Source organism: Macrotis lagotis, chromosome 3, assembly GCF_037893015.1.
Source record: "Macrotis lagotis isolate mMagLag1 chromosome 3, bilby.v1.9.chrom.fasta, whole genome shotgun sequence".
NCBI lineage: Eukaryota > Metazoa > Chordata > Mammalia > Peramelemorphia > Peramelidae > Macrotis > Macrotis lagotis.
In genome coordinates this window covers 126306978-126313635 of record NC_133660.1, presented here as the reverse complement: position 1 = coordinate 126313635, position 6658 = coordinate 126306978, and positions in this window count along the sequence as shown.

The window sequence follows — 6658 nt, the reverse complement described above, 5'->3', positions numbered from 1 at the left end:
TTGTTTTTTTCTTATTCACTCTGTAGTCCACAGCGATCCCTATGTATGGTTTAGTATATAGTTTTCTTTTTTCTTTCTTTTTTTTTGGTTTTGCAAAGCAATGGAGTTAAGTACCCAAGGTCACCCAGCTAAATAAATATTAAGTGTCAGAGGCTGTATTTGAACTCAGGTCTTCCCAACTCCAGGGTCGGTGCACTATCCACTGTTGCACCTAGTTGCCCCCATGGCCCCCATTTCTATTTTCAATCTGGGACTGCTAAATCACACTGGTCCTGGAATCAGGAAGATTCAGCTTTCCTGAGTTCAAATCCATCCTCAAACATTTACTTTTTATGTGATCTTGGGCATGTTACTTTTAAACCTGTCTGCCTCAGTTCCTCATCTGTAAAATCAACTGGGGAAGGAAATGGTAAACCACTCCAGTATCTTTGTCAAGAAATTCCTAATTGGTGTCATGAGGAGTCACAAGATTGAAAAGTGTCAACAAAATTCTTGTTTGAGCTTGACTTCACATCTGTAGGGGATAGGTAAGAGTCTTGAGTTCAGTTTTGGTCTCTGACCTCAGACATTTACTAGCTATGTAACCCAGATAGGAAATTTAACCTTGTGGTTCATTTTACTTAGCTGTAAAATGAAGAGACTAGATTTTCTGGTCTCTAAAATCTCCTCAGGACTAAATTTAGGATCTTTTAATCATCCATGAAGATCAATCACCCAGCTTATTTCTTTGCCGCCACTATAAAAATTCAGGGAGGCAGATGTCATTTGGAATTACAACTCCAAGAATATGCAATTGATCCTTTTTTGTCACATTTAAAATATCAGTGAAAACTTCCCCAGCATTGAACCCCAGCATCAACCAGCAAGAACAATGTCAAAACTGCCACTTCAGTTCTCTTCATGGTGACCATTATCAATGTCATACTACATTATTGGGAATGACTCCCAATATCATTGTGGATTTGCATGAATGGGAAGAAATACATTTCTCCTTGATTACATTAAGGTAAAGGATGATGTCTTGAGACCTTTATAAATAGATAACAGAGCACACTAATAAACTCTTTGAAGAGCTTGGAAATATTACTCATGTTGGATGAAGTAAAATACCCTTGCCTAACATTAATAACCCTCCTGGACTTTTTGTTCTTTTATCTCTGCTGCTGTTTATTGAAAGGGCTAATGGAAATATAAAAGGAGACCACAAAAAAATAATTAACATATGTCCAAGAATATGTATTAGGAAGAATAGATTGGTTGGGGAAGGGTCACACTGACCTTCAAGAATAGAGCCATCGCAGTTATTGTCTAATTTCTCTCTGACCAAGAAAAGCAGACCAGCTTAATCAGAAATTCACATCATAATTTCAAACACAAATGAATTCAGTCTAGAAAATGGCACCTCCCCAAATATAGAGGATTTGGTATTCCTCTCTTATAATTTTGTACTTAAGATTTTCAGAACTCGTAGTGCTTGATTTCAATATTCCAAACATAAAATTGTCATGGCTAAACCCCAGCTAATGTTTGAAAAAATAAAGTTTTTCCTAGTTCAAAACTATCATTTTTAACCTTTGCTTTCTATTCTCCCTATTCCAGGTATTTATCACCTCATGCTATGGCCCTTCAGATTTGCCTTCTAATTGGTCCCCATCTCCAAACATTTCCTCCTTTAATCTATTCTGTTCACTGTAGTTAGACTAATCTTAAAATATTGCTTTGATCAAAACAGTTTCCTATACAAAGTCTTCAATAATAGTACCCTTGTGTAATTTCTCAGTGGCAGAAGGACTCTACAGTCACTTAGGCCAATGCACATGCAGAAAAGGCATCTTCACTGGAACAAACTTGTTCTCTATCATATACAGAGTAGCCCATTGCACTTGGATATGTCTAATTGCTATCTCTAATTTTATTGTCATTAAATTGAAGTTTGCTTCTTTGAATCCCTTGCCTCTGATTTTACCCACTGAGTCCATATCAAATGAATCAGGTCCTTATTTTACATGATAATTTTCAAATACTTGAAGTTAGCAATGACTCATCTATTTCCTTTTCATGAGATTAAATCTCCTCAATTCCTTCAGGAACTTATAAAGGACTTAGAACTATCCTGATTGACCTCTTCTCAGTGTTCTCCTACAAGATCAAGGCAAAGCTTCCTTTCATTAATAGCAGTCCTTCTAAAGTATTACACAATACCTTTCCATTCTCAGCTTCTACTTCTTTCAGCTAAAAGTCTGCACCCTAGCCTTGCTATCCTACTCTCTTATCACATTTATCTACTTTTGAGCACTTCAATATGTCTTATGTTTTCCTGCCCCAACACTTCTGTCTTTCCTACATGGAGTTTCCCTATGCTCTTCCATGTCTTCTCCTGACTTCTGCTTCTTCCCATCCTTCACTCTTCTGCTGCATAAGATGATCACAGGTTGCACCTACCCAAGTTAATCTTGCACAATGCAGTCCATCGCTGTTCCCAAGGAAGATAGGATCAAAGAAAACAGTGGGGCTGTTTAAATTAAATCGTTTGAATGTGATTCTATGCATATGTTAGGGGGAATATGATTTTATGGCTGTGTCAGAAACTTCTAATCAAGTAAAAACTCATAATAAAAAAGAGTGGGGTCAGAAAAAAATAATAGTACTACTCGAAAAGCAACTCAAAATAGACATTCAAGCTCATTCTAGTTATGTCAATGTCATGCATGAAAATATCTGTGTCATTAAAGATCTATATACCCAGATATTTTAACTTCCCCAGAGTTGTAGCAACTATTTAAGAGTAGATTTAGTACTTCAGAGTTGGGGTTTTTTTGGGGGTAGGGAGGTTGGTTCCCTCAAATGCCATTCAAGAAGTGACTTTGTTTAATGGATAAAGAGCTAGCACTTGGTAAAGTAAGGAAGATGTGAATCTGAACCCTGATACATACTAATCCTTGATCATGTTCAAGTCATTGAACCTCTCGATAGCCCTAAAAAATTCTGTAAGATTACACGCTGCAAATGATCATAGTATCATAGATCTGGAAGGGACCCTGAGAGCCACCCAGTCAACCTCTTCATTTTAAAGATGAGAAAGATCAGACTCAGATAGGTTAAATGACTTGTATAGCATCATAATCCTAGTGTCAGAGGTAGGATTCAAACCCTGGTCTTCCTGACTTCAAGTTCAACCCTGTGCCATGCTTCCTCTCTTGAATTTCTAATCTCCATCAATGAAGGGACTTTCCAAGTATATAATTCCCAACAGTGATAAAATTGCAGGTCCTGATCAAATTTCCTGCCCCCTCAAAAAAAAACTTCTGCCAATGTAAGTATGGCAATGCTTTAATCTCACTCTACATGGGAAGTAGGGACATTAGAAAATGACTTTTATTGTGAAAGCTGTACCTTGACAAGGTCATAATCGTGGGTTCTATCCTCATGTGAGCTATATCCCTATGCAGGCCATTTGTCAGCAAAATGATTGTATAATGACTTGCTGTTATTGTAGCATATATGGATGCTACTTGCTGTTCCTGTCCCTAAGCAGCCAAAATCCATTGACTCCATGAAATTTAAATCACTGAAAGTCGATGGCAACTGCAACTGAGTTATACATTCACAGGAAACAAGCCTTCTCACCTCATTCTTGTGCATATATACAGGATTGCTGGCATGGCTATTTCAATATAAAGATCCAATCATCCTACCTCCCATGTGACACCTCCATCTTTTAAATCCCACTTCCCTTTCCTATATGCATGTATACCTTGAGTATAAATACCATTTATATAGTGCTTTAAGGTTGGTTTCACTAATCATCTTGCATATATTATTTCATTTGTGTCTCACAACCAGCCTTGGAGAAAAAAAAATTTTCTTTTACCCTCTTTTCATGACCAACCTGGGAATTAAAGGATGACTGGAACTTTGTGCCAAAGCAATATTTAGATAATTCTAGTGGCAATCTATTACTTCAGTAGCATAAAAAGAACTGAGGTAGGCACTAAGTCTGGCAAGGGGGAAAGATCTAGGTCTGTAATGTCAGTTGGGTATTTCAAAAAACTCCAGTGTGGCAATGGACTACAATGACACAGCTTAACAAGTCATTTGTGACTTATAGATTTAGAGAATTTCTTATGAGTACTAAGAAGTTATCTGACCATCATTGCACAGATAGTACTTCCCAGAAAAAGAACTTGAACCCAGTTTTCTTGGCTCTAAGATAAGCCTCACTAGCCACTTTATCTTGCTGCTACATTAAGTAGATATAGTAGGCATTATTTTACAGATGAGAAAATAGAAACAGATGTATGATAGGACTTAGCTATGGTCATACCATTGAGTGTTGGGAGCAGGATTCAAAATCATATCTTCATGAATAAATACATATATATATACATATATATATATATATATATATATATAGAGAGAGAGAGAGAGAGAGAGAGAGAGAGAGAGAGTTCTCTACTCTCTTTATCACATTACTGCCTAAATTGAATATGGTAGGTATTATTCTGCTGAAACAAAACAGAAGAGATAAATGGTTTATCCATGGTCATATCACTAAGTATTGAGAGTAGGATTGGAACACAGATCTTCTTATTCCAATTGTAGCATTCCTTTCACTAAGCGATGCAACCTCAGATTTCTATCACATAATGAATTTTGTAAAAGAGAAATACATAGGTAATACCTCTTCTAGCAAAGTGAAGTTATTGAGGCAGTTATTCATATAATTCAAGACATGAAACACTTTTTTCTTGAAATGTCCAAACATTTACTTTAATGGGTCCACTTTCTAGAGTAGAACAAATTTTATTATTTCAAATCTAATGTTTTTTTTTGAAACTGGGTCTCTATCTATCTTTCCCAGGGTACAAGAGCAGGGTCTACTGATAAGTACAAGAGTTTTGAGCTACTCTATTTCCAACCTGGACATATTCCCCTATTCTCAGACAACTTGATGCCTTTGCTCCTGAGGCTCACTATAGTGAAACTAGATTTAGTAGGGACACCCAAGCAGCTTAATCCTCTGCAGTTCAAAAATACCCCAATTCAAAAGCTCTGTAACCTCCACCTCCTCAATAGCAGGCATTGTAAACTGTGCCACCACCTGACTTATATTAGATATCTGCTGCCAGTATGTATCACTTATTGTTTCTAAAATGGCTTGAATCTATCAGTCAAGGCAGGTCCCAATTTACAAATGGATTATTTGTTCTCAACATGAATTTATAAGTCAGTTATTTGGAATGCAAAGCATGTTTTCCTATATAAAGCATTCTAATTGTTTCTAAATTCTCCAGAAGGCTACAATTGCAAAGCAGATATCAAATGCATGCAAACATCTAGGAAATTATTAGAATTAACAAACTTACTCCCTTCTCACCTCTCTTCCTCAAGTCTCTGACGTTCAAAAAAAATGAAGTTTCAAACGAATTTGGAGTTCATTCATACTGAGTGATATTTATTTTTTGTAAATTTTACATTGCTGATGGGAAAAACCCAGGAGAGTTTTGCTATCCATCCAAAGAATGTCTGTCATCAGCTTAAATTTTTCAACAGAACTAAAATCTTCTGAGACGTGTGAAGAATCTCTATTATGTCTTAAAGGGGTTGTATTTGAACAAAGAGCTGATCTAGTATTGTGTGGCTTTGCATGTATATGTACATCTGTTGGCTTTTGAGATTTCTCATCTTAGGATCCTAAATTCTACCTGGGTAGTTTTCAGCCAAGATGATATAAGTCTATTCATTCATTCCTGGCTTCATCTTAACTGAAGGAAAGCAGAATTGAAGTATGCGGGAATAGGCAGCATATTAAAACTTCCTCTTCTCCAACCAGATCTAAATTTATACTTGTGCCTGTAGAGTTTGAGGTAAATCATAGTCTGAATCTTAAAAATCAACCTTTTTTTTTTTAATATAGCAGTTAAGATCATCACTTTGTCTCTTCCTCCATTAACATTCTAATGTTTCTGATACCTTACTGAAATTGCTCACGTCTTTCCCATTAAAAGTAAACCTGACTAAATTACTAGGCAAGGCTGAGCTTCGGGTTGTCCTGATGTAGCTGGAGTGCTAATTTCTCTATAAAGATTATGTAAACTTAGGGGTTTTTTGGCCAAATTTTACCTTTAGGATGTAGATGTTTATTTAATAGTGAGGCTAATAGAAGGGCAGCTAAGTGGCACAATGGACAGCAGAGTGCTGGACCTCATCAGAAAAACTTATCTTCCTGAGTTCAAATTTGGCCTCAGACACTTAATAGCTGTGTGATCCTGGGCAAGTTACTTCATCCTATTTGCCTCTATTTCCTCATTTGTAAAATGGGCTGATGAAGAAAATGGCAAATACCTTAATATCTTTGCCAGGAAAGTCCCAAATGAGCTCACAAAGAGTCAGAAATTACTAAAACAACAATACTTATTTAATAATCCACAGAAAGTCCTCCTTTGATGGTTTACTTTTGAATGGGACAAAGTTAGAGAACTACTACCAAGATGGAAAGATATCAAGTACTAACCTGATAACACATTGTAGCTGACATCTGAGGACCAGCCCAGTCAGTTGCAGCTACAGCAAGAGCTTTGTAATAAGAAGGCAAAACAAAGAAGATGCTGAAATCTCTATATGCCTTCAGCAGCTAAAATATATAGAAAATGGAATC